At 42.0% G+C, this 20054-nt stretch overlaps 1 long non-coding RNA gene across 1 annotated transcript in view; it reads right to left on the reverse strand.

Moving 5' to 3' along the window:
* Window positions 1-1059: 1059 nt before the first annotated feature.
* The window catches only part of LOC138752359 (uncharacterized), a 30919-nt gene continuing 11924 nt past the window's right edge, over window positions 1060-20054 (reverse strand). The window contains exons 2-3 of the long non-coding RNA XR_011350557.1: window positions 7771-7825; window positions 1060-1810 (exon numbers count right to left, since the gene is read on the reverse strand). This is a non-coding gene — a long non-coding RNA (uncharacterized lncRNA). The remainder of the gene's footprint in view (window positions 1811-7770; window positions 7826-20054) is intronic.

Here is a 20054-nt window from a genome sequence, read left to right on the forward strand (position 1 = left end):
CAAATCACTAACAACACTGAAGCAACATTCTACTAAATAAAATAATGGAAAATGTATCAATAGTTCCCTTGCTAAAGTAGTCAAGTTTGGGTATTTCTTTTCAATCTTATTAGACAGCCACATTATGGTTCCTTTCACTTTGAATAGAGTTTTCACAGATTTATCATGTTGCAACTCAGATAACTCCTCTTAATATTGCACTGGAATTTCAGACAAGTTCTCCAGCAATGGCTGAGTTAACCAAGAGGGAAAATCTATTGCCTTTAAATTGCAAAATCTATCATTGAAGTCAGTAACCAACATTTTCAAATGGTCAACAATGACATTTGTAGCAGTTTAATTACCACACACATATTCACCCAATAGAATTGACTGAAATTTCTTGCAGAAATATTCCTTTGGCATAATTCTAGAAGTGTCATGAATCCAAATATCTTTGTTTTTGGATCAACAAGCATTATATTTAATGTATTGCTAGTATATGGAAAGATACAAATATGATTAATATTAATAGATGGCATAATGAGATGAAATATTGTTTAATAATGGAAAAAATTACATATGTTTCTCATGATAATTATAATTTTTTTTATTAATAAGTGGCTGTTATACTCAGAATATTTACATTTCAATTTATATTTATTAGATTTTAATATGTATATTTAACTTTTTCTTTAATATTCTTTAGTTTCTCAAAAATGTCTGTCAACTAACTCACATAAGCTTTGACATCTGTTGTTAGCAGGAGCTTCATTTCAGGTTTGTCCTTCAAAATGTTGCTGAGGAGATCAAAGCTTTCCATAAACCTTTTAAGGCAGTTTCCTTTTGACAACCACCTTACTTTAGTGTGAAGCAATAATCTCAAATGTTCTGCATTTTTAAATCGACACAAAACTGCTTAAGAAGATGTTCACATATAGCATTAATTTTGATGGCATTGATACACTTGACCACAGAATGCAGTATCTCATGTAGAACAGGGGAAACTTTCTTGGCAACTAAGTTTTCTTGATGGATAACACAATGCACAACCAAAATGTTTGGATTTTCATCCTTCATTAATTTTAAACATCCAGGTATTTTCACCCACCATAGCAGGTGCACCATCTGCAGCACAAGATACCATTTTTCCTTTTAGTATTTCATTTTCATCCAAATAATTTTTGAATTTGCTGTCTATATCAACTGCAGTATGATTGTTTCTAATGATTCACAAAATATCACTTCTTGAAACTCTTCCTGATCAATATATCTCACATATGCCAATAACAGAGCCTCACTGTCCCATACAGTAGATACATCCAGTTGTATTGAGAACTTTTGTGATTTCAACATGTTGACCCATGTCATTTATTCTGTTGCAGGCAGTACTATTACTCAATGACTTTGCTCGGACATCTGTCATCCTTTTGCAGAAATGTTTTGAGAAACAATGATATTGCGGGTTTAATCAGTTCCTTCCTAATCTTGAGTCTTTCTATGTTTTGCTATTAGCAGTGAAATTTCATAGCTAGCTGTAAAGGTATGATTCAGGGCTGTAGTTTGCGCAGCAAATAATGAAATGATTTTTTATTTATTTTCAAACTTCTCTTCCAGTGATTTAAAATATTCCAATTTCAATGACGAGGATGTTTTACCATCAAATTAACTTCAAGATGACCTACTTACATTGATTAATTTGTCAAAGTCTGTTGGCATCACAGGCAAAAAGGTGCAGGTTTATAGCCAAACTTCAAGAACTCCACTGAATATCAAGGAACATTTTGCTTGCTTGGTCTGCTCATTTTGAACATACAACAACACGAGCTCCCTGGAACAGATAAATCAATATTTTATTATGTCTTAGAATTGAAAGATGTAATAAAAGTAATGATCGAATCAAAGGAAGAATACTGAACCTAAATTTCTTTAAAAACTAGTGCTCTTTCTGACATTTTTTCTTCACAGAGAGTGCATCAAAACTGTGCTAACCTCGTGCTTTACTTCCAGGGTCCCTATTTTTTTCTGATTTTGGCAGGGACCCCCCCCCCCCACCAATCAATACGCTAATGCAAAAGATACATACAGATACAAGTCTCACTCACTACTGAACTGAAAGAGTAAAGGTGCATGGACAGAGAAGTGATTGTTGAGATCATTTAGAATCCTCGTCACCAATGAGACATTTTGAAATGGAAGACTGGTCAGAAAAAATATAATTATAATGTTTACCAAGGATAACAACAGTTAAAACAAGAGAAACCCTGGAAGAGCAAAAACACATCATAAATATAAAACGAACCAAGTGATTTTACTTGGAAGTTACCACAATTATCCTGTACTGACAGTGTTGTCAAATCATATCTTTCACACCAACATAATTACTTTATTTTTTCCAAACCAACTTTTTAATTATTTCCCAACATATTCCTACACCCCACTAAAATATTCTTAAGCCCCACACTCCACCATTGGGGCGTACGCCCTGCCTTGAGAATCTATGACTTAACTCACAGTACCTCAGTTTAGTTCTTGTAATCACATTTTCTGTTCTATAAATTTGTAATGTATAATATTGAATTTTTTATTTAATTGGTTGCCTATGTTTATCCTCAGAACTTCTCTTTTGAAGATTTTTTTCAAAAACCATTATTTGCTGTTCTAATCAGTCTACCTCTTAACCATATAACCACACAGCACAGAACAGGCCAGTTCGGCCCTACTAGTCCTTGGCGTAACAAATCCCCACCCTCCTAGTCCCACTGACCAGCACCTGGTCCAAACCCCTCCAGTCCTCTCCTCTCCATGTAACTATCCAGTCTATCGTTAAATGTAACCAATAATCCCGCCTCAACCACGTCTGTCAGAAGCGCATTCCACATCCCTACCACCCTTTGCATAAAGAAATTTCCCCTCATGTTCCCTTTATAATTTTCCCCCTTCAATCTTAAGCCATGCCCTCTAGTTTGAATCTCCCCCAACTCTTAATTGAAAAAGCCTATCCACATTTACTGTCTGTCTCTTTTAAAATCTTAAACACCTCTATCAAGTCCCCCCCTCAATCTTCTACGCTCCAGAGAAAAAAAGCCCTAGTCTGCACAACCTTTCCCTATAACTCAAACCTTGAAATCCTGTCAACATTCTTGTGAACCTTCTCTGTACTCTCTCTATTTTGTTTATATCTTTCCTATAATTTGGTGACCAAAACTGTACACAGTACTCCAAATTTGGCCTCACCAATGCCTTGTACAATTTCACCATAACCTCCCTACTCTTGGATTCAATACTCAGATTTATGAAGGCCAACATTCCAAATGCCTTCTTCACCACACCATCTACCTGAGTATCAGCCTTGAGGGTACTATTTACCATCAGCCCTAAATCCCTTTGTTGCTCTGCACATCTCAATAGCCTACCATTTAATGCATATGACCTATTTAGATTTGCCTTTCCAAAATGTGACACCTCACACTTATCTGTATTAAATTCCATCAGCCATTTCTCTGCCCACACCTCCAGCCTTCCTAAATCACCTTTTAATCTACGGTAATCTTCCTCACTGTCCACAACAGTGTCTCTTCAATCTGAGGCGCCTGCAAGCTCACACCAAGACACAAGAGAAACTTGTCCGTGAACTATTCTTTGCAGACGATGCCGCTTTAGTTGCCCATTCAGAGCCAGCTCTTCAGCGCTTGACGTCCTGCTTTGTGGAAACTGCCAAAATGTTTGGCCTGGAAGTCAGCCTGAAGAAAACTGAAGTCCTCCATCAGCCAGCTCCCCACCACGACTACCAGCCCCACCACATCTCCATCGGGCACACAAAACTCAAAACGGTCAACCAGTTTACCTATCTCGGCTGCACCATTTCATCAGATGCATGGATCGACAATGAGATAGACAACAGACTCGCCAAGGCAAATAGCGCCTTTGGAAGACTACACAAAAGAGTCTGGAAAAACAACCAACTGAAAAACCTCACAAAGATAAGCGTATACAGAGCTGTTGTCATACCCACACTCCTGTTCGGCTCCGAATCATGGGTCCTCTACCGGCACCACCTACGGCTCCTAGAACGCTTCCACCAGCATTGTCTCCGCTCCATCCTCAACATCCATTGGAGCGCTTACACACCTAACGTCGAAGTACTCGAGATGGCAGAGGTCGACAGCATCGAGTCCACGCTGCTGAAGATCCAGCTGCGCTGGATGGGTCACGTCTCCAGAATGGAGGACCATCGCCTTCCCAAGATCGTGTTATATGGCGAGCTCTCCACTGGCCACCGTGACAGAGGTGCACCAAAGAAAAGGTACAAGGACTGCCTAAAGAAACCTCTTGTTGCCTGCCACATTGACCACCGCCAGTGGGCTGATATCGCCTCAAACCGTGCATCTTGGCGCCTCACAGTTTGGCGGGCAGCAACCTCCTTTGAAGACGACCGCAGAGCCCACCTCACTGACAAAAGGCAAAGAAGGAAAAACCCAACACCCAACCCCAACCAACCAATTTTCCCCTGCAGCCGCTGCAACCGTGTCTGCCTGTCCCGCATCGGACTTGTCAGCCACAAACGAGCCTGCAGCTGACGTGGACTTTTACCCCCTCCATAAATCTTCGTCCGCGAAGCCAAGCCAAAGAAGAAATCTTCCTCACTGTCCACAACACCACCAATCTTTGTGTCATCCGCAAACTTGCTTATCCAATTCTCCACCCCTACTTCCAGATCGTTTATATAATAAACAATAGTGGACCCAGGACCGATCCCTGAGGAACTCCACTAGTCACCGGCCTCCAATTGGACAAACAATTTTCCACCGCTACTTTCTGACATCTCCCATCCAACCATTGCTGAATCCATTGCACTACCTCCTTATTTATACCTAATGCCTCTACCTTTTTTCCTAACCTCCTGTGGGGAACTTTGTCAAAAGCTTTACTAAAGTCTAAATAGACAACATCCACAACTTTCCCTTCATTAACCTTTTCTGTAACCCCCTCGAAAAACTGAATCAGGTTTGTCAAGCATGATCTACCCCTGGCAAAACCATGCTGATTACTCCCTATCAATCCCTGTACCTCCAAATATTTGTAAATACCATCCCTCAGAACACTTTCCATCAACTTACCCACCACACACATCAGACTCACGGGCCTATAATTCCCAGGTTTACATTTGGACCCTTTCTTAAACAGTGGAACCACATGCGCCACCCTCCAATCCTTTGACACTACCCCTGTGACCAGTGACATCCTAAATATCTCTGTTAATGGCCCCACTAACTGTCCACAAGCCTCCCTGAGTGTCCTAGGGAATATTTTGTCCGGTCCTGGAGATTTATCCACCTTTATCTTTTTCAACACAGCCATCACTAGCTCCTCGGTTATCCTTGTATGCTTCATGACCTCCCCACTATTTTTCTTTACTTCAACTGCTTCAATATTTTTTTCCCTAGTGAATACCGAGGCAAAGAAATCTTTCAAAATTTCCCCCATTTCCTCTGACTTCTCACTCAGCCTACCCTCGCTATTTACAAGGGGTCCAATTTTATCCCTCACTAATCTTTTACTTTTAATGTACCTATAGAAACCCTTTGGATTTATTTTTACTCTGTCTGCCAAAGCCTCTTCATGCCTTTTTTTGGCCTTTCTAATTTCTTTAAGATACCTTCTACACTCCTTGTAGTCTTCCTTCAAACTCTCAGCTCCCTGCTCTTTATACCTCTTGTACACCTCCCTTTTTCTCCTAACCAAATTTCCAATATTCCTTGAAAACCAAGCCTCCCTATGACTCCCAGCCTTTCCTTTGATCCTCACTGGGACATATCGACTCTGTATGTGCAAAATTTCTTTTTTGAATATCCTTCATTTTTCATTTACATCCTTACCTGAAAATATCCTGTCCCACTCAATACTCCCCAAATTCCTTCTTATTCCTTCGAAATTTGCTCTTCTCCAATCCAGAACCTCAACTTTAGGCCCCTCCTTGCTCTTCCCTAAAACTACCCGAAAACTAACAGAGTTATGATCACTAGACCCAATTTGTTCTGCAACATTAATGTCTGATACCTGACCAAGCTCATTCCCTAACAGGAGATCTAGTATTACACCGTCCCGAGTCGGTCCTTCTACTAATTGATTTAGAAAACAATCTTTAACACATTTAACGAACTTTAGCCCATCCAGCCTTCTAACTGTATGGGTATCCCAATCAATGTGAGGTAAGTTAAAATCTCCCATGATCACAACCTTATGATTCTCACACATATACGTTATCTCCCTGCAAATTTGTTCCTCTAATTTTCTTGGCCCATTTGCTGGTCTGTAATACACCCCTATTAGCACCCTCATGCCTCCTTCACCGCTCAATTCCACCTAAACAGGCTCACTGGACGATCCCTTCACGGTGGCAAGCAGAACAACTCCTCCCCCTTTTTTACCCCTGCTCTATCACATCTAAAACAAATGTATCCTGGAATATTAAGTTGCCAGTCCTGCCCCTCCTGTAGCCAGGTCTCACTAATTGCCACAATATCATGACCCCAAGTATCTGTCCATGCTCTAAGCTTATCTACCTTGTTCACTATGCTTCTTGCATTAAAATGTATGCATTTCAGAGAATGACCCTCACCTATATTCTCTTTTCTACCTTTTACCCTAATCTTCATCCTACCTTTGTTATCATTATTATTCCTATCTAGGTGGCCATGCTCCCTTGACACTACACTCACATTCTGTTCCCCACCCTCCTGCCAAACTAGTTTAAACCTTCCCCCACAGCTCTAGCAAATCTGCTTGCCAGCACATTGGTCCCCCTCCAGTTCAAGTGGAGTCCGTCCCTTTTGTACAGGTCTGTCCTTCCCCAGAAGAGATCACAATGATCCAGAAGTCTTATCCCTTGTCCCCTACACCATCTCTTTAGCCACGCATTCATCCTCCACATCCTCCTATTTCTACCCTCACTAGCGTGTGGCACCGGCAGCAATCCAGAGATTACTACCTTGGAGGTCCTGTTTTTTAAACTTCCTACCTAATCCCACATAATCCTGTTTCAGGACCTCATCCCCACTTCTAACTAAGTCATTGGTCCCCACATGGACCACAACTTCTGGCTGTTCTCCTTCCCCTTGCAGAATGCTATGAACTCGATCAGAGATATCCCTGACCCTGGCACCAGGGAGGCAACAGACCAACCTGGATCCCTGATCTCATCCCACAAACCTTCTATCTGTCCCTCAGACTAATGAGTCCCCAACTACAAGTATCCTGTTCTTATCTCTCCTTCCCTTCTGAACCTCAGGGGCAGTCCCTGTGCCAGAGACCTGACCCCCATGACTCATCCCTGGTAGGCTGTTCCCCCCAGCAGTATCCAATGCTGAATACATCTTACATATACCCCTCATTGATTTTAGAAATAAAGCTTATAATTTGGGCTCTTAAGTATGCATTCAAAGCATCCCATTTTACAAATTTATAATTCACAGTGTTCAAGTTTACAGCAGAAAATAACTGTATTTGTTCTCTAATAACATCACAAAAATATTTTTTTTAATAATAATGAGTTCTATCTTTATCTATAAACTGATTTCTCTTTATCATGCATTACAATAGTCATTAATAGAGATGAATGACAGACAAAATTCTCACTTTATATTCTATTTCTAAAATTCTACTTTGTAATTGTGCTGAAATTAAAAATAAATCAAATCTGGAATAGGAATCATGCCTATTTGAATAAAAAGAATAATCACTTTCTCTGGGATTAATTCACCATACATCTATTAAGTTCAAGTCCCTTACCAATGTAGTTTTGCTGCTTTTGCTCTTGACATTCCTCAAACAGTTCTATCTAAAACTGGATCCAAGCAAAGACTACTGTTAATGACTGATTTTAACATTTGATCATTGTTATACAGCACAATACAGAAGCCTAATAGCCTGAATAGGCCTGAGATTATCTGATCTTGGAAGTTATGCAGGCTCAGGCCTGGCCAGTATTTGTAGGGGACCTAGGAGCACCAGGTTTATGTGAGGAGCGCTGGACAAAGTGGTGACTCTCTGTCTGCCTTACGATAGACAAAAGTTAAGAATTTCATACATGTTACATTCTAAATGTTGTATTACTTGACAATATTGGAATCTTTACCATGTTGATTTATTAGACTGGGTTTAACAGGATTGTTTATTAGCTGCAGGAAGAGAGCTCTGTTATTTTTCTTCTATGCTTAAGAATACAATTCAAGTCATATTTATCCTCATTAAATCCATGGAAATTCTCACATGGTAATGTTTTCTTCACAGATTCAAGCAATTTTGCAATTACTTACTGTCCAGAGGCCAGTACACTTTCTTTGATGGAGAGACCAGTGAAGAACAGGTGCTTTCAATCAGATCATATGATGAAAATATTCCACATTAAATTAATAAGAACCAACAGTCTAATGATAACACTGAAGAATTGAAAGTTATTAATATCACAAAAGAACTCCAGGTATGATTAAGGAGACTTGCAGCTGAAAATTTCCCCTGGACCTAATCCCAGAAGTGTATCACAATTAACATTAGGTAAGAACAAATATGAAGCAAATTTCACCTATGCCTGGAGCAGGCTTTAGGGCCCTTATTGACAAATGCTCAAGATCCCTCTTGAAAGCTTGCTTTGGCCTCAGGCAGGCAGTTGGGCCCACAGAGAAAAATAACATCAACTTTACAAGGTCAGGGTGGCTGCAGGAGTTGCTTCTGGGCTGCAGGGAATATTGGGCTGTTTGGATTCCCAGCTGCTTCCTCTGCATCCATTCTTCTCTCTCTCTAACATAACGCAAACTTTCTCAGAACTGCCTTGTGGCTGAAGTCTTTCCCAGCTTTTGGTGTTGCTCTATACGTTCAACGTTTCAGTGAGCATAGTTAATTTTGTTTTAATTTAGAGACACAGTGCAGTAACAAGCCCTTTTGGCCCCTGATAACCAATTAACCTACAAACCCTGCAAGTCTTTAGAACATGGGAGGAATCTGGAGCACCTGGAGGAAATCCACTGGATATACAGAACTCCTTACAGACAGCACCAGGTTCAAAACCAGATCATGGGTACTGTAATAGTGTTGCACTTACCATTAAGTTAACTGTATCACCCAAAGAAGTTGATGGACAAAAATATGGATATTTATCATCGACTACAACAGCCTACAACTGGGACAAACTGATAATCCTTATATATCAAAATAAGTTTGGGTAACTTGTAATCCAAAATATTTAATAATTCCTAATGTACTTGATCTGTCAAAGATGCTCAAGACCATTTGTATCAGAATAATCATCTGCCTCCAATGTGTGTTTCAAAGGGAAGCACACATCAGAAAATGTGCAGGTTTGGATCTGCTGGGGGTAAAAGGTGTAGTCTACACAGCATGAGTTGGTAATTTCAGTGTGACAGAAAAAGAAAACAATGGAAATGAGATGAAAGAGAGTAATGATAACACAGCATCACGATCTTCTCAAAATGGTGCTTGGCGTTTCAGGGCTGACATTATTAATGCAATCGCCATTCATTCTCATCTTACCATCATTTTTGCTAACTTGTCCATAACCAAGATCAATTTGGCTTGGTGCCCTTTTTAAGTGCCAGATGTCATGATAATGAATATACATGAGATGTATTCACCTGACCGGAAGTCACATGGTATGAGGAAGAGAGAAGAGCGCGAAATGGAAGAACAATGAAAACTGGAGAATAAAGACACGGAGATGTTTAACTGGTAAAACCGGCGTTATTAGTGTTATTAACTTCACATTTCGGGCCACAAATGTGACATTGGCGACGAGGATTAAAATAACATTTTGGAACTTCAATGTGATAAGAATTTTGATCTTTGTTTCGGTGGCTTTGCTGAAAAAAGTTTCCTCATGGCAGGCGCAGAAGCTGACTTTCTAACACTTCAAGGTGTTCCTCATTTTGACCCGACGGGTGATGCAGGCACTGTAAGTGTGAAGTGGAAGGAGTGGCTGGAAGAATTTGAAGCCTACGCCGACAGTCGTGGCCTATTTCTCGATACCGGTACGGTGGAACAAAAAGCGCAGAGGGCATTACTTCTTTTCACCGCAGGACCCGCAGTTCGGGAAACTTTTAAGACACTTTTGAATACAGGAAGGAAGGATGAATACCAGAAAACGGTCGATGCATTGAATGCACACTATGTAGTGACACCGAATGCCACATTTCAATGCCATTTGTTTTGGAGAATGAGACAAGATGATGGACAAACAATTGCTCAGTACGTGACGAGATTGCGCCAGCTGGCTGTTGGATGCAATTACATGGCAGCTGATTTGGACAACCAATTATTGGATCAAGTCACGCAGCATTGCAGATCAGACAAGCTCAGGAGACGTCTACTGGAAGAAGGGAGTGAGTTGAAGCTCACCGATGCTTTAGCCATTGCTGCTCCATTAGAGGCTGTTGAGGGGCAATTTCATACCATGACCCTGAAGGACAACTCAAGCCAGCAAGTTAAGAGGCTCTCGCATCGCCATAACCAGCCAAGATATACGTCGACACATGACGTGGAGTGTTATCGATGTGGAAACAGAGGTCATTTTGGAAAAGACCCATGCTGCCCAGCAAAAGGCAAAGTTTGCAGAAAGTGCGGAGGTAAGGACCACTTTGCAAAGAAGTGCAAAAACAAGTCCAATGCAGACCAGAAGGGGAAGAGCACAGCTTCCAAAGGCAAAGCTTGGGGGAAAGGAAAGTATCCTGGAAAGAAAGACACTATTCGCCATATAGACGGTGACCCAGAAAGTGACGATGATGATGATAACCAGGATGGACAGAGATATTATCAATTTACATTGAATGATGTATGTCATGAGAAGGTCCCAGTGATCATTGGTGGTGTGACAGTTCAGGTCATTGTAGACTCAGGCAGTGACAGTAATGTAATTGATCGACATTTATGGGAGAAATTGAAAAGGAAAAAGATCATCTGTACCTCAAAGAAGTGCTCCAAGAAACTGTATCCATACACAGCAACCAAGCCATTGCAGACCATTGGATGTTTTACTGCAACTGTTGAAGCTGGAGATAAGTACACCGAAGCAGAGTTTGTTGTCATAGACGAGAGGGGAGAACCATTGCTGAGTAGACGCACAGCGCAAGACCTGGCAATACTTCATATTGGAGCTCGTGTCAATTCAGTTCAGTCATACGAGGATATGAAGCAAGAATTCCCCAGTCTTCCAAGGAGTAGGAAAGCTGAAAGGTCGACAACTAAAGCTAGCAGTGGACGAAATGGTCAAACCCAAGGCGCAACCAGTGCGCAGAACTCCGTTTGGACTTCGTGGGAAAGTCAAAGCCAAAATTAAAGAGTTGATCGAGCAAGACATTATTGAACCTGTGGAACATTCGACACAATGGGTCAGCCCAGTAGTGATTGTGCCCAAACCAAATGGTGACATAAGACTGTGTGTTGATATGAGGATGGCCAATGAAGCTATAATTCGAGAACGACACCCTATACCAACAGTGGAGGAAATACTTCAGGAGTTAACTACCAGTAAGATATTCTCAAAAATTGATTTTAAATGGGGCTATCATCAATTAGAGCTGGACCCAGAATCCCGAGACGTAACAGCATTTGTGACTCACTGTGGATTATACCGATACAAGAGACCATCGTTCAGCATTAATGCAGCTTCTGAGATCTACCAGTATGAAATCCATCGAGTGATTCAAGGCATTCCTGGAGTTGCCAACATTTCTGACGACATCATAGTCCATGCACCTACAAAGGAAGAGCATGACAGACGGTTGAGGCGTGTACTATCTAGACTACAGGAGGCAGGCCTTACCGTGAATGGAAACAAGTGCCAGTTCGGTGTGTCAGAAATGGACTTCATGGGACACAGACTTACACGGGAAGGACTAAACCCAGCAGAGGCCAAGGTGAAGGCTATTGCAGATGCACGTGCACCCCAGAACGCAACGGAGGTGAGGAGTTTCCTGGGATTGGTCAATTATTGCGCAAAGTTTATCCCTAATTTTGCTACAGTGGCAGAACCACTAAGGAAACTAACCAGGAAAGGTGTACCATTTCATTTTGGATCGGAGAAGAAGAAAGCATTCACAACACTGAAGCAAAGTCTGACAGATGCTGATACTCTTGGATATTATGATCCGGCTGCACCAACCAAAGTCATAGCGGATGCTAGTCCTGTTGGTTTAGGAGCCGTGTTGGTCCAGATGCATGATGTTGGACGAAGAATTATTGCCTACCCCAGCAGATCGTTGTCAGATGTGGAAAGAAGATATTCTCAGACAGAGAAAGAAGCACTCGGACTTGTATGGGCCTGTGAGAGGTTCCGTGCGTATTTGTATGGCATTGAATTTGAACTCATCACAGATCATAAGCCATTAGAGGTGATCTATGCCGCTAGATCCAAACCGTGTGCCAGAATAGAGCGATGGGTACTCAGAGTCCAACCCTACAAATATAAAGTAGTTCACATTGCCGGGAAAGCAAACATTGCTGATCCGCTGTCCAGATTGGTGAAGGATGGATGCCCACAATCCAAGTCAGAATTGGGGACAGAAGCAGAGAGCTTTGTACGCTTCGTAGCTATTCAGTCGACACCGAAAGCTGTGACCACGAAGGAAGTCGAGAGAGAGTCCGAACATGACCCAGAACTCATGGAAGTGAGAGAATGTATCCAGAGTGGACAATGGGACAAGTGTACTCACAAGGCTTACATTCCCACTAGAGACGAACTTTGTTGCATCGGACAGTGTGTATTGAGAGGTTGTAGATTGGTGATATCACAGAGGTTGAGACCGAAGATCGTATCCTTAGCTCATGAAGGACACCTAGGTATTGTTGGTAACAAGCAAAACCTCAGGAGTAAAGTATGGTGGCCAGGTTGTGATAAAGACGCAGAGAAATTCGTCAAAACTTGCCATGGATGTCAAATCACAAGTAGGAGTAATCCTCCAGAGCCGATCCGGAGTACGCAACTCCCGACAGGACCGTGGATCGACGTAGCCATTGATTTTCTTGGACCTTTACCGACTGGTGAATCAATCATGGTAGTGATAGATTACTACAGCAGATACTATGAGTACGTTGTGATGAGGTCCACAACCACTGAAAAGACAATACAAGCATTAGCAGAGATCTTCGCAAGATATGGATTGCCTGTTACGCTATACTCTGACAATGGTCCACAGTTCATTTCAGAGACATTTGCTGAATACATGAGGACCACAGGTATCCACCATCATAAAGTAACTCCGAAATGGCCGCAAGCCAACGGGGAAGTAGAGAGACAAAATCAGTCCATTGAAAAACGATTACGGATTGCTCACGCAGAAGGACAAAATTGGCGAGAAGCATTACTATCTTATGTGGCTGTCTATTGGGCAATGCCTCATGCAGCCACAGGAAAAAGTCCTGCAGAAGCACTTTTTGGGAGAAAAATCCGCACAAAAATGCCCGAAATAAAGGAAATCTGGGACGACCAGGAGATGAGGGACCACGATGCTGAAAAGAAAGGAGCAGCAAAGCTGTACACAGATTCGAGACGTGGAGCCAGGTACTCAGACATCATGCCTGGAGATAATGTTCTGGTGAGGCATGAGAATGGTGGTAAGCTAGACACACCTTATTACCAATTACCCTACACTGTCGTATCCAGAAGGGGCAGTATGGTAACAGTCAAGTCTCCAGCTGGAGTCCTGTATAAAAGAAATGTGTCAGGTGTAAAAAGGTACCAGTCCAGAGAGACATCGAGCGAGGTGGTTGAAAGTCAACCAGAGAGACCAGATGATGTTCCCGAGGCGGTTACCAGCATTTCTGATGAAGTGACTAGAGTGCCAGAAGTACCCGAGGCCGTGGCGAGCAGTGTTTCCGATGCTGAGAGTGAACAACCGAGTAGCGACGATGGTATCGCAGGAAGGCCAAAACGAGAGAGGAAAGCGCCTAAACGATAAATTGTGCCCGCATTAGATCATATATCATAAAGTGTGTGTATGAGTGCTGTATGAAGTACATTTTATTGAGTTGAGTTATTGTATTACAGTTAGTTACGACATGTTCATGTTACATTGTGTGCAGAAGGAGTTTGAACTTGTTTGTTTGTTTGTTAGACATTGTTTGTTGGTTCCGAGGGATATTGATAAGGTGACGGTGTTTAAGGTGTAAAGTTTATTTCTGGTAAAAGGAGGGATGTCATGATAATAAATATGCATGAGATGTATTCACCTGACCGGAAGTCACATGGTATGAGGAAGAGAGAAGAGCGCGAAATGGAAGAACAATGAAAACTGGAGAATAAAGACACGGAGATGTTTAACTGGTAAAACCGGCGTTATTAGTGTTATTAACTTCACATTTCGGGCCACAAATTTGACACCAGCTCCATATGAAACTCTCCAGATCCTCATGGAGTATTATTTCCTACATTGTGATTTTCCTTAATTAATTCCCTGTTGAGCTTCCCATTATCTGCACTGACATGGACTATTTCAGCGTACAATGTGGAATGAGCAGTACCTACAGTATATTTATGTTCATCATTGAGATTGAATTGCAGATCTGTGCAACGAGAATTATGTTAGCAGTTTCTGCCATTTACCATATACTAATCCATTACCTATGTCATAACAGGGATGTTAGGAAGTTCTTTGATTCCTTATTATCCATTTGTCACAGTAGTTTATTGTTTTAGTTCTTTTGTTTGTCTGTTAACTATCTTAGAACCAGTTGCAAACATTGGCCTAGGAATTGCAGTGAACCATTGCAGTTTTAATACCTTCCTCCCTCCAGTCCACCTCCTCCCCCAAAATCTGTTAGCATAGCTGTTAGTGCAATACTGTTACAACGCCAGCGACTTGGATTCGAATCCCGCGCATTCAGTGAGGAGTTTGTATGCTCTCCCCATGTCTGTGTGGGTTTTCCCTGGAGGCTTCGGTTTCCTCCCACCATTCAAAATGTACCGGGGGTGTAGGTCAATTGGGTGTAATTGGGCAGCACGGGTTTGTGGGGTGAAATGACCTGTTACCGTGCTATATGTGTGAATTTAATACAAGTTAAACAAAAAGTCAAGCTTCACTGCATAACTTTAATACTCGGTCCTCCAGAACAGCATATATACTCCTCAATTTATGTCAGCTCTCTCTGTCTTCACTCTCTCCCAGCTGGGGGAAAAAGTACTTTCACCTTTTACACCTGATGTGATGAATATGCAAATCAGAAGCAGGAGTAGTTACTTGGGTTCTCAAATCTGGTCAATTTTGCATTCCTGCATACTTTTATAACCCCTTTCACTCTCTTGTCTACCAAAAGTCTTTTGACCTCTTCCTGAAAAATGTTTAAAGGGTCTGTTTCCATTTCTCTTTGAAGAAGCATTCCAGAGACTCGACTCAATACTCATAAAGGATTCTGGGTATGGAAAAGGGATTGGATGCCAAATGGCAAAGATAGAGTTAGGTAACAAGGATTATTTTCAGGTTGACCATCAGTAATTAGTGAGTGCCCTAGTGATCTGTGGTGGGGGCTCAGCTCTTACCATCTATATTAATGACTTGGATGAAAGACCCAGTGAACTGCAGTTAGTTTTTTTCATAACGCAAAGACAAATGGGTTTTCTCATCTGAAACTGATGAAAAGTGATGTCCGGCACTTTTCTGTGTCTGTGCACATCATTCCATCCTTCTTATTTAAAATGTCAGATATAGATTTGAGCCATCGCAAATGAGTTTCACTATCCTCTTTGGATCATAATGTACCAAGAGGGAAATCAAACTTCTGCGCTGGTGTCCCTGCTGAGACATGTTCCATTTCATTTATTACTCTCGAAATCAGCTAATGTATTAGGGGGTAAGCACTATTGCTAAATCTAGTAAAAATTTAGTCTGGTACTGAAACAAGTGAAAAGGTGGAGGTACAATTGATGCATCAGATGCTGGAATCTGAAGCTAAGCACAATCTGCTTCATGAACGTAGCAGGTCAAATGGCATTGAAAACCTCAAGGAATGGTTTTGATCTGAAACATTGACCATTCCTCTTTATCCCCCGCTGATGTTGCTTGACCTGCAAAATCCCTCCAGCAAGTTGTGTTTAGCAGACATAGAAGTGATCTGATTAGAACCATTGAACATATAGTACAGGAACAGGCTCTTTGGCCAATCTAGTCAATGCCAAACTATTTTACTGCCAATTTTCATGCAGCCAGACCAGAGGCCTCCATACCCCTCTCATCCATTTACCGATCCAAATTTCTCCTAAATGTCCTAATTGAACCACCTCCAATGACAGCTCATTCCACCATCTGAGTGAAAAAGTTCCATCTAATGTTCCCTTTAAACATTTCACTTTAAATATGTATCCTCCAGTTCCAGTCTCACCCCTCAATTGATATATATCCATCAAATCTTTCTTCATTCTCTGATGCTCAAGGGAATAAAGTACTAACCTATTCAACCTTTCTCTTTGACTCAGCTCCTCAGGTCCCAGCAACATTTAACATAATAATTTAACATAACAATTACAGCACAGAAACAGGCCTTTAGGCCCTTCTAGTCCGCACCGAACCAAACACTCCTCTCTAGTCCCACCTACCTGCACAATGACCATAACCCTCCACCTTCTTCTCATCCATATACCTGTCCAGCTTTTTCTTAAATAATAAAATTGACTCCGCCGCCACTATTTCTCCCGGAAGCTCATTCCACACCGAGTAAAGAAGATCCCCCTCATGTTACCTCTAAACCTCTGCCCCTCAACTCTTAACTCATGTCCTCTTCTTTCAATCTCTCCTACTCTTAACAGAAATAGTCTATCCACATCCACTCTGTCTATCCCTTTCATAATCTTAAATACCTCTATCAAATCCCCTCTCAACCTTCTACGCTCCAAAGAATAAAGACCTAATCTGCCCAATCTCTCCCTATACTCTAGATGCTTAAACCCAGGTAACATTCTGGTAAATCTTCTCTGCACTCTCTCCACTCTGTTTATATCCTTCCTATAATTAGGCGACCAGAACTGCACACAGAACTCTAAATTAGGCCGCACCAACACCTTATACAATCTCAACATCACTTCCCAACTCCTATATTCCATGCAATGATTGATAAAGGCCAGCATACTAAAAGCCTTCTTCACCACCCTATTCACATGAGTTTCTACCTTCAGGGAATGATGTACCGTTATTCCCAAATCCTTCTGCTCTTCTGTATTCATCATTGCTCTCCCATTTACTACGCATGTCCTGTTCTGATTCTTCTTACCAAAATGAAGCACCTCACACTTATCAGCATTAAATTCCATCTGCCATTTTTCACCCCGCTTTTCTAAGCAGCCCAAATCCCTCTGCAATCCTTGAAAACCTTCTTCGTTATCCACCATTCCACCTATCTTAGTATCGTCTGCACATTTACTAATCCAATTCACCACCCCATCATCTAGATCATTAATGTATATAACGAACAACAATGGGCCCAATACAGATCCTTGAGGCACACCACTGGTCACGGGCCTCCAACCTGACAGACATTTTTCCACTACCACTCTCTGGCCTCTCCCTTTCAGCCAATGTTCAATCCATTTGACTATCTCAAAATTTATACCTAAAGACTGCACCTTCCTAACTAACCTTCCATGTGGTACCTTATCGAAGGCCTTACTGAAGTCCATATAGACAACATCCACTGCGCTACCCTCATCCACATTCCTAGTCACCTCTTCAAAAAATTCAATCAGATTGGTCAAACAGGACCTTCCGCTCACAAATCCGTGTTGAGTGCTCCTGATCAGACCCTGTCTATCCAGATATTTATAAGTACTATCTCTAAGAACTTTCTCCATTAATTTACCTACCACAGACGCCAAACTTACAGGCCGATAATTGCCAGGCTTCCTCCTTGAACCCTTTTTAAATAATGGAACCACATGCACAATACGCCAATCCTCCAGCACTATCCCCATCTCTAATGACATTTGGAAAATTACCATCAGAGCCTCTGCTATTTCCTCCTTTACTTCTCTCAATGTCCTGGGGAAGATCCCGTCTGGTCCCGGAGACTTATCCACCTTATATTCCTCAAAAGCCCTAACATTACATCTTTCGTAATCACTATATTCTCCATAATTACCCAATTTGCTTTTTTTTTTTAAAAATCTCACATATCCCAATATCCTTCTCCTTGGTGAATACCGAAGAAACAAAACTGTACAATATCTCCCCCATTTCTATAGGCTCCACACACAGTTTTCCACTCTGATTCTCTAAGGCAGGGGTGTCAAACTCAAATTCACGGAGGGCCAAATTTAAAAACTTGGACTAAGTCAAGGGCCGAACTAAATATTTATTGAAAATTTTCAACAACATCTGCATGTTTTCTCTTCCTTCAACATATGTAATGTTAAACTTTTTCTTATTAAAATTAATGTTTAATAATAGTTTTGGATAAACTCTTTCATTGTCATTGGCCCATTTCCTTTAGCGTCTGAAACTGTGCACATGACGAGTCAATGAGGGATGATTAAAGCAGTGGTCTTCAAACATTTTCTTTCCACCCACAGACCACCTTAAGCAATCCCTTACTAATCACAGAGCACCAATGGCACAGGGACGCGAGTGGAAAGAAAAAAGGTTGAGAACTGTTGTATTGTGGTAACTCCACATCTGATTAGGTAATTGTTAGGCAAGTGGTCAGAGAAGGACCCCCCCCCCCACCCCAAGAAAGGTTCAAATCACAGGAACAAAATAAGCTTCTGTCTCACTGCTCCCAATCTCACACACAGTCCTGATGTGGAATGTGGGGTCGCAGCTCCATGTTCACCCGAGTTCAGGTGCTGTCTGTGTGGAGTTTGTACGCTCTCCCCTTGTCTTGGACCAACAGGTCGGTCGCCTGATGAAGGCACCCGAACCCCCCATTGAAACGCTGGCGTCCGGGGCGGTGGAGGAATTGGCTGAGAAGAGCGCGTTGCTCCCATCCCCCTCCCATCGTTGGAGAGGGATTAAACTGCGATCTCACGGCGCCGGGCTCGTCTCCAACAAAAGGAGCGGGATGCAGGGTCCGCCGCACACGGAGCGAGGGGGAAGGCATCGCCAACGAGACTTTCGGTCCGGCGTCGCCGCTGAAGCGCAGACCCAGCGAGGATGGTCTCCAACTCCAGCCGCGTCTGTGTGTCTGGGAGCCGGGCGGGCTGAGTGCAGCACTCCAATCCATGGGACTCTGAGATCCCTCCACACCTCCGGCATCTTCATTTTCACCTTCAGTGTGCATGCGCTATACTGGCGCGGCGGCCAGCGGGCCAATTCTAATATATATTTAATATGATCTTGCGGGCCAAATATAATTATATCGCGGGCCAAATTTGGCCCGCGGGCCAGAGTTTGACATGTGTGCTCTAAGGGACCAATTTTGTGTCTCGCTTTCCTTTTACCATTAACATATTTGTAGAACCCTTTTGGATTAATTTTCACCTTGCTTGCTATAGTCTCCTCGTACCTTCTTTTAGCTTTCCTAATTCCTCTCTTAAGATTCCTCTTATATTCAATGTATTTTTCAAACATCTCCTTAATTCCATGCTTCTTATACCTAATGTACGCCTCCCTTTTTCTTCGAACCAAGTTTCCAATATTCCTTGAAAACCACGGCTCTCTCAAACCTTTTGCCCCTCCTTTTAGCCTAACAGGAACATAAAGCTTTTGCACTCTCAAAATCTGATCTTTAAAAGACTTCCATCTCTCTACTACATTCTGCCTATAAAACAAATTGTCCCAGTGCACACCCTGCAAGTCCTTTCGCATCTCCTCAAATCTAGCTTTTCCCCAATCAAAAACCTCAACCCTTGGCCCTGACTTATCTCTTTCCATAATGACATTGAAGCTGATGGCATTATGATCACTGGACCCAAAGTGCTTGCCAACACTAGCCTCCGGCACTTGACCCATCCCATTTGCCAACAGTAGATCTAACACTGCTCCTTCTCTGGTCGGCACCTCTACATATTGTTGTAAAAAACTATCTTGCACACATTTCACAAACTCTAACCCATCCAGCCCTTTCACAGAATGTGTTTCCCAATC

This window comes from Narcine bancroftii, chromosome 2 (assembly GCF_036971445.1).
Source record: "Narcine bancroftii isolate sNarBan1 chromosome 2, sNarBan1.hap1, whole genome shotgun sequence".
NCBI classification, from domain to species: Eukaryota; Metazoa; Chordata; class Chondrichthyes; order Torpediniformes; family Narcinidae; genus Narcine; species Narcine bancroftii.